Source organism: Phalangium opilio, unplaced genomic scaffold, assembly GCF_054372755.1.
Source record: "Phalangium opilio isolate 3A_F unplaced genomic scaffold, DU_Popi_V2 ptg000209l_1, whole genome shotgun sequence".
NCBI classification, from domain to species: Eukaryota; Metazoa; Arthropoda; class Arachnida; order Opiliones; family Phalangiidae; genus Phalangium; species Phalangium opilio.
The window spans coordinates 15,637,748-15,647,402 of NW_028324217.1; the positions used below are offsets into that span (position 1 = coordinate 15,637,748).

Here is a 9,655-nt window from a genome sequence, read left to right on the forward strand (position 1 = left end):
CACAAATTTAAATTAAACAGGTAGATATCAAAAATACAAAGCTCTTGCTACTGCGTTATACGAAACCTTAAGGAATGGTATTATTTCCATCTAAAGTTAAAACATGAAAAACCGTTGGATCAAGGGTCCCCACAAAGGGTGTGAAAATCCAAAATTAGACACAAAATGGTGTAAATTATAAATTTCAATTGAATAAGTATATATTAAAAATTTTAGATACGACACCTTACGAAATTTACTATTCACCTGAAAAATAGTGTAAAATGGGTGATATTAAAATTACAATTCAACGGGAATATATCGAAAATTTAATTTATTTACTTACAAAGACTACTAACTAGAAACATAATGAAATACCGCTTGAAAAAGGCTGCCCATAATGGATATAAGTGTTCAAAATTGAACAAAAATGAGATGTATTATGCATTTCAATGAAACAGGACAGGTAGATATCAAATATTCGAGGCTCTTTTAATGTGTTATACGATACCTTCGGAAATTATCCAGCTTTTATCTAAAGCAGAAACATAAAAACCCATTGGAAGAAGGGTTCATATAACAGGTGTAAATAGTCACAATTAGACACAATACGGGATTTTATTAACATTTCATTTAAACAGGTTTACATCAAAAATTGTAATCATTTTTCGTGCGTTTGGTTAAGGAAGTTTTCTAATATTCATTAAAAGAAAAAAGACGAAAAATCGCCATCTCGGGTATGAAAATTTCACAGTTAAACTCAAGATGAATCATAAATTCTTCAAATTTTCCTTTAAAGCAAAGAAAGTGAGAAATTGTTGGTATAAAAGTATTATAGATGTAATAAGTCAAATCAAACACAAAATAGAATTTACTTTCAATATCAACTAAACAGGTATTTATCAAATTAATGATTATTTTTTAAGTGCAAAAATAAAAAAATGAAAAACCATTGGAACACTTTGCAGTAAAAAATGAGCATTGAAAATATTTTGATAAAAGAGGAAGTTATTAAAAATATTTTGATAAAAGAGGAAGTTATTAAAAACCCTATTCTAAGTTTAATTGACGATGCCATTCGTAAAAATATCCTTTTAACCTTTGTCATTCTATAGAGTGTATTAGACTATAAAGATTGAAATACAGTATATTATACAAAAACGAGTTTTTCTTCGCAGTGCTTAAAAAACTTCACATATAGACAATCATTGGCCACAGTTTTTAGCCATATCGTAGTATACGATAGGCTCTTAGTTTGACCCGAGCCGTCCGTAGTAGTAGTAGTAGTAGTAGTAGTAGTAGTAGTAGTAGTAGTAGTACTAGTAGTGGCCGGGGTTGTCGCTTCGTTATCGTCAGATTTTAGCTTAAAAGGAACTTTATATTACCACAACCCACCCATAGGGGTTACAGGGCTCGGTTAGAGATTTAATTTTAATTAAAATTTTTTCAGGTCAGACCCGGGAATCGAACCCGGGTCGCTGGCGTAGTAAACATCCACTCTACCAACGAACCATAGAGACTTGATAGAAACTCCGACTTTTTTATTATTTATTCTTATCTCTAAAATGTCGGGGTGATGTGGGGTGGGGTACCTCTTAATCTGTGGGGTCGGAAACCTTTGAATTTTTATCTGTGGAGTCGGATACTTATGAATTTGTATGTTTGGGGTTTTTATATTTATTTTCTTTTTATGTATGTGCTAATTAAATAGATAACGATTTTCCCCGTTTTTCGTTCTCGTTCGGTAGCTATCGTCATCTATGTTATGTTTGACTGGAACGTTTTGGCGGTTAATTCAAAAATGGGTAGAGATAGAGCTAACATAGTGTTAAATGAGCGTTATGCGTTTGATCATTTTAGCATTGCTAAAGGTAATTCGAGGGGATAATCACTAAAATGCGTAATCACTATAACTAAACTTTCTCTTTCAAAAGTTTCTGGGCATAAGTCCTTGTTAGAAACTTATAAGATGCGATAAGTGTGCATCGGCATAAGTCTATGTCGTAAACTCATCGAGGGGATTATCACTAAAAACTATCTGTTCTTCGATTCGCCGGAATATTAGAATTACTGCATGAGTAAATTTATACGGTTATAATTTAATCACTGTTTAGAGTAGGGAATCGAGGGGCTATTCACTCTGATTTTATGCACGGTAAATCATTTAAGCATTGAAAAAGATAGCGCTATTCACTCATTAGGGTAACGTATAGAGGGGTTATCTACTCATTAGGGTAGGGTATAGAGGGGCTATTCACTCGTACGATATGGCTACTATTACGAGCCCTTGGGCCGTCTTGTTTAAACTCACAAAGGCCCAGAAATTGGAAACTATTACATGAATTACAATTTGAATTTCAGTTTTATCAATACGAGAAATTTGGTTTCAATTGGGGAGTTCAAACGGTTGCTATGATTCGAAATTTTGCAACAAAAACGTCTAACTCGCAAACTATTATCCACCTCGTAATGTTAAGCTCCATAGAGATTAACATAACGATTTCGAATTCAGTATAAATAGAAAATATTCAAATACTTTTACTACGTGCTAGAACCTATTTTATTGAAAAAACCTTTCTTTTAAATAATTGTTCTGGAAAGATTTAATTCTTGATTAAAATATCGAACCGAATTATTTCCTCTCAACCCATTAAGCTATATTATATAATATCCAGAAAAATGCTGTGAGTTGCCTAATTTGGACATTTTTGGCTATAAAAAAATTCAAAATATTAATGCGGGAGTGAAAAGGGATTCAAGGCTCGTTTTCAATCAAGCAAAAAGTTTACGCTTTTTGCTAACGATTGAGGTGGCAAAAAAGCGTATTTTCAATCAGCGCGCTACCGCGTGAGAAAAAAGCAAACTGCAAAACTACTAACCGTTTTCAAACTGGTCGCGCAAAGCTTTTAAAGCGTGCGTTTTCCGATATCACGTGATAGTGGGCGGGTACCAAAGCATTTTCGGCCCTAAAACTATAAACAAATATGGCGGTCACCTCGAAAAGACGGAGTATGCTAAGCCTCGGTTCCGTAAGTTTGCTTTATGTCTCACCAATTTTTAACAGCGCCACCTTTTTTAGCTGCCTATCTTTCTATCCGGTGCATTTCTTTTATTATTTATTTTTTTCTGCCATTTTCAATAATAGTATAATTGTTACAAGTTATTCAATGTAAAATATAACACTAAAAATCTCCGAGTCGATCGGTCAACACACAATCAGAGGCATGAAAAATGGAGAATTTCTATTGGACACTAAACTGTGACGTCATCCTCCATCGCGCTTCAAAGCAAAAAGTTAACGCAAATATCTACGGAGGATAGATATCTGCTTGAACTAACATTCAAGCAAAAGCGCGCCTATGAAAGCTTAAAGCTTCAGCCCAAGCGTGATTGAAAACGGCTAAATATTTTGCTTTTGCGTTTTGCTGTGATTTTTCAAGCAAAAGCTTGCGTTTTTGATCAAAAAAGCTTGATTGAAAACGGGGCTTGATCAGGCTGGAGTGATATTTCTCTTTGGATGAGGAAAGTTCCCAATTTTTAGCTACCACAATTCATTTTTTCTCCAGCGCGCGTTACGGTGAGCAAACAAGACGAGTTTATTGCCCTTCCGCCTCCCCCCCCGTCCCGACCTTCTGAGTTGAGACTGAAGCTCGTTTAAGTTTCTCTCGGCGCAAGCGCGACGTTTTAAAAATATCTTCCGCAGACCGATTTAAAAAGGGGGTTGAGCAGGCAGAGCGTACTCGTTCCCGCTGAAGTAGTACCCCCTTTCTCACCGGATCTATCTCTCTATCAGTCTACTGAGGATAGCGGCCCGTTTGATGCCCCTTTTGATATCGGTCTATAATTGTTAAGTACCGTAGCATTGGCTTTATGCAGTTTTTGATTGTCATTAAATTATCTCAAACTTATTATAATTCTAGTAGAGTGGTACCTCTCTTACATAAGTTTTCATACAGCCTTTAATGTTTAATGAGGTGTTTTTTGATTGGTTTTAACCTTTTTCGTATTATTTTTACTGTTTTGAAAAAATCTATAGAACAACAACCCGGACTCACAATATGTGGTAAAAATTTCGAAGAGATCCATCTAATAGTTTATTTTATAAAAAGTCAATTTGCCAAGGGTGGTTTTCATTAACATAAAATTAATTAGCCTTTTTGGAAAAAAACTCGAAACTTCCCATTGAAATAACATTGGATTTTTTATTAAAAAAAAAGCCAAATTCTGGACCGTATATTCCAAAAATTATAAATTGCTTAGGATTCAAAACGTTTTTAAATGAACATAAGATCTTTATATAGATAGTTTTCACACGTGGAGGATTCATACCATTTACACCAGGAACCAGGGCTATCTGGAGGACAAAAGCAGACGGGTTTTTGTCCGCCAGATAGCCCGGTCTCCTGGTGTAAATGGTATGAATCCTCCATGTGTGAAAACTATCTATTAGGTCCTTTTCTACTTTTCATTCAGAAACTTTTATGTTAAGTATATTCAGTTTTAATTTTTCAAAAATACCTCGATTTACGATTTTTTCAATGATGCCCTGTTTTATTAGAAATTGACAGCACGTTCGTGACAGCGTTTAGTGGTTGAAAACAATTGGAGTAATTCTATTTAAAGTTTTATGGATGAAATACTCTATAGAAAGTTAAGTAAGCTTGAATCCAAGCGCTGTCTGTTCGCGAGTCGATAACCTCGGTTGAAATCTAATTAATTTTCTTTAAGAATACAGCTCTGCACAAGTCTATGGCATTAAACTAAGGAGTAACATTGATTTCTTACTGTTTAAGACAAACAACGAAATTCTGATCATAGGGGACACGAACTGTAACCTAAAAGCCACCACGCTATCGGCAAAGGCTTGACTACTGGGGAATTTCATACAAATGATAACATCCCCGACCAGAATTACCCTAAACTCAACAAGTTTGACTGATCATATTTATGTAAATCACCCGGAACGAATCACAGAGGTCATAGTAAAGGCATGTGGAGCATCTGACCATGACCTAACATGGATCATAAGGAAGAAAATGAGTATAAAACTGCATAAGAAAATTACCTCGAAATTCGTTCAAGAACTCCATACAAAATTAAACAAGGCTAAGGAATCCATTGACAGCCCAGAAAGGGGCCTACAGATGTTACAAAATGAAATAATTGACCACCTGGACAAGCATGCTCCGCTAAGAGAAAAACATGTATCTACTAAAAGCGCCCCGTGGCTAACCTCAAATATAAAACATCAAATTCACATAAGAGACAAATTCAAGACAAAGACAAGAACAGTAAACCATGCTCATAAGGAAAAGTACCAAAATATGTACAGGAAACTGACAAACTTGGTCCACGCTCTTATCCATAAAGAGAAGACAAGATACTTCAAAATTAATATTGGAATCGGCAGTAATGAAACGACCAATATTTGGAAAACCATTAAGCCATACCTCAAGCAAAAGAAAACCAAACTTATAACGGAGATGGAATACAAGGCCAATAAAAACAAAGATCCAGAAACTGTAGCAAACATGCTTAACGAATGCTTTGTGAACATAGCAGGGGAACTGCTAAACATGAAGAGTGTATCAAGATGATAGCTAAAGCGCAAAAATTGGACTCACTTACAGCTGCCAGCGCAAAAGCTAATATTACATCTCTGCAACATAATTACCACCTAGAAGTGCTGAAATTCATGTACAGAATAAAAATTAGTTATTACCCTGACTTTATTCAAGGATGGTTTCAAACAACAAATAATAACGTAAAAACTCGTGGCACAACAAATAACTTCTATACGGAAAACTTCTCCAGATCTAGAAATAAAAGCTTGAAGCATAAGGGTATAGAGCTCGGGAACAGACTCCCAATGGACATCAAACAAAAACAATCTTATAAACTTGTTATAGATAAGATAAACAATTATATGAACAATCTTACTAGTCTTGAGTAATAGCAGAAAAATTAGAGCTTTTCTCTCTTTAATTTTAAAATCTTGACTTAAAAGCAGGACACTTTTGTAAATAAGAAAATTCTTAAAGGTAAATCCTAAATAAAAGCCTATTATTATTAATATTATTATTATTATCATTAAACTAGATTACTGATTAAAGGAAGTTAAGCTAGATTACCGATTGTAGAAAATCAAGCTACATTACCGATGGCGGGTAATTAAGCTAGATTGCCGATTCGTAATAATTTCCAGTTAGTGTTTAAATTTCACTAACCACATCTGCTATGAGGATCCATTTTCCGACGTTTTTTTATAATCTTTCAAATGGATGAATAATAGTAAACTTCGAAGGTTGTCGTGTCTGAAATTATTTAAAAAACCTTTGTAATTGAAATTTATAACTCACACCATTTTCCATCTAATTTTGTATTTTTAAATCCTTTACGTGGACCTTTGAGGCAACGGTTTTTCATGTTTTTTGCTTTTGGTGAAAATAATGCGATTAACCAAATAGAAAAATCTTCGTGTTTTTGATGTCTTTCTTTTAAATTGAAATTTATAATAAATCACATTTTGTGTTTAAATTTGAATTACTACATCCGCTATGGGGACCCCATTCCCAATGTTGTTTTATTATCTATCATATGGATGAATAAAAGTTAAGTTAACTTCGAAGGTTGTCGTGTATATTATTATTTAAAAAAAACCTTTTACTTGAAATTTATAATTTACACCATTCTGTGTCTAATTTTGGACTTTTAAACCCTTTACGGGGACCTTTGAGCCAACGGTTTTTCATGTTTTTTGCTTTTGGTGAAAATAATGCGATTTAATTACATATCGTATAACGAAGTAGAAATATCTTCGTGTTATTGATTTCTTTCTGTTAAATTGAAATCTGTAGTAAATCACATTTTGTGTTGAAATTTGAATTAATACATAAGTTATGGGGACCCCATTCCCAACATTTTTTTATTATCATTCATATGGATGAATAAAAGTTAACTTCGAAGGTTGTCGTGTTTATTTAAAAAAAAACTTTTACTTGAAATTTATAATTTACACCATTTTGTGTCTAATTTTGGATTTTTAAATACTTAACGGGGACCTTTGAGCCAACGGTTTTTCATGTTTTTTGCTTTTGGTGAAAAAAATGCGATTTATCTAGATATCGTATAACGAAGTAGAAATATCTTCTTGTTTTTTATGTCTTTCTGTGAAATTAAAATTTGTAATAATACACATTTTGTGTTTAAATTTGAAATACTACATCCGCTATGGGGACCCCGTTCCCAACGTTTTTTTATTATCTTTCATATGGATGAATAAAAGTTAACTTCGAAGGTTGACGTGTATAAAATGATTTAAAAAAAACCTTTTACTTGTAATTTAAAATTTCCACCATTTTGTGTCTAATTTTGGATTTTTAAATACTTAACGGGGACCTTTGAGCCAACGGTTTTTCATGTTTTTTGCTTTTGGTGAAAATAAAGCGATTTATCTAGATATCGTATAAAGAAGTAGAAATATCTTCGTGTTTTTGATGTCTTTCTGTTAAATTGAAATTTGAAATAAATCACATTTTGTGTTTAAATTTGAATTACTACATCCGCTATGGGGACCCTTTTCTTAACCTTGAATTATTATTTTTCATATAAATGAATAATAGTAAACTTCGTAAGTTGTCGTATCTAATATTGTTTAGTCGTTTTATATAAGAGCTAGTTAAGATAGCAAGTATTCATGTGCTTATCTTCTCAAAATAAAGAAAACGGTGCGTTTGTGTTTAATTTTTATGATCATTGTTAAAATACCGCTTTTATGGGGCCTTCACTCATACCGGAAGTAGTAGTGTGTGCTTTTTAGTTCTTGCGAGGACCGATAAGGGGGCGCTATTATCAGTCCGTGTGTGACACAAAATCGGCAATGTGTAATTTACCACCTTTGTGGGGACCACTTTAAAAACTAATTTTAAGCAATTAAAATCAAAAAATAATTAATTTGAGCATATGTTTTTTTTGGGTTTAATGGGGACCGGGGTGTGCGTCCCCATAAGTGACTACGGTCCCCACAGGATTGGTGTGTTTTCTCGTCGCGGTCCTCATAAGTATAGTAATGTAAACGCACGCACACAAACACACAAACAGACAGACACACACGATCGTTACAGAACCTCTCCGTGACATACGTCACTCGGAGAGGTAAAAATCTAAAAGGTCACTTCTGCCATGCCTTTTTTAACGAGTAATGACATTTTTCGCCTTCGGTAGACAACTAAACAGACGTAGGGGGAGGAGCTACACTTCTCAAAAAAATTAAAGGACTCGCCTTATGTTTCCACCATCAAGGGTACAACGAGAGCCCCCTTAGCCATTCCAGCCCCTCCATACATTCCTGATATCGTGTATACGAAGTTGAATTAGTTTTAAATATTAGGGATGGCCTAATTGCTTACGTTCGGCGCACGAGAGTGACGCGTGCACCCAAACATTATCAAGGGTTTCTTGACAACTTTCCTGGTGGGCACCGAATTGTATTTGTTGGTTACGATGGAGTGAATGACGAGCAAAATTGACAGGAGGGCCAAGGTTAACGCTAATAAAATTCGCACCTAAAAGAAACATTATCGAAACTCAAAGAATATTTAATATTGTTAATGACCAAAATTTACTTCGGTGTCCATATTTACGAAGGACCAAGAATTGGACGTGACTGTCAGTTTGGGTCTAGACACGATAATCATCTCCGTTATTCCGACGGGCGGAGACGGAGTGAAATGATCCAATCGAGTACGGAAAAATGAACTTGGCTGATTCTGTGCAATAACATGCGATTTCTAAAACCGGTGAAAGGGTTAATTACTTATTAAATAGGTTAATTTTCAGAGTTTTTCAATATTTTCCGTAAAAGCGCATACCTTGAAAAAATTTGATTTATTGCTTATATTATAAAGTTCTTCATCGCTAATAATTTCAAAATCCTGCCTGAAAGTTATATAGAAAATTTTATTACAGCTACTGCCCGTTAGCTGATAGCCATTAACGTTGTGTGGTGAAGTCGGGAAAACGTCTTCATGTACTTTTGGTATAAAGCAATTCATTTTGCGAATTAAGGGAAGGGGGTGCGAATAGTTGATTCTGACTTTTGTAGTAATGAATTCAAAATTAACTTCATTCTTAAAGAATTACAATATATAATTGAAAGCCTAGGATTAGTAAAAATGTACCAAATTAATTTTCTTATTTCCCGAGTTACAATTTTGTTCTTGAATATTTTATAATTTCCTTATGTTTTCTAACACCAATACTGGCATTCAATTTGATTAATCGATTAAAAAATCTTGAATAATCGTCGGTACTATTAGAATCGACTAATATTTCAAGTTTTTCAAAGTTAGTCAACCCTTTTACTCAAAGGAGACACAGAGGGTTAGAGCATTAAGTGAATTCTGTCTCGTTCAATCAAATTACTATTAGCAGGGATAGATTTATTTTTTTTAAGAAGGAATGGGTAACAGGGTTATTCGGGTGCGCGTCCAAGTCCACGACCCCCTTACCCGTGACGGAAGGGTATGAAAGAAGAGGCGGGTCTTATTTTCATTATGGCGTTGTATGTATATCCGGGTCAAATAAACGTCGTCTGCCCCTTCGTCTGCAAAGTTGGAATGGGCTCGAGTTGTAATTTCTAGTATCTCCAATAACCGTTCTGATAAATGCCATGCAG

At 34.3% G+C, this 9,655-nt stretch overlaps 1 long non-coding RNA gene across 1 annotated transcript; it reads right to left on the reverse strand.

Annotated features, from left to right (window-relative positions):
- Positions 1 to 5,434, reverse strand: LOC149620825 (uncharacterized). Its single transcript, XR_016375252.1, has 4 exons — positions 5,045 to 5,434; positions 326 to 770; positions 226 to 246; positions 1 to 90 (listed from the first exon to the last, which is right to left on the reverse strand). It is a non-coding gene; the product is annotated as an uncharacterized LOC149620825 (long non-coding RNA).
- Positions 5,435 to 9,655: the final 4,221 nt, after the last annotated feature.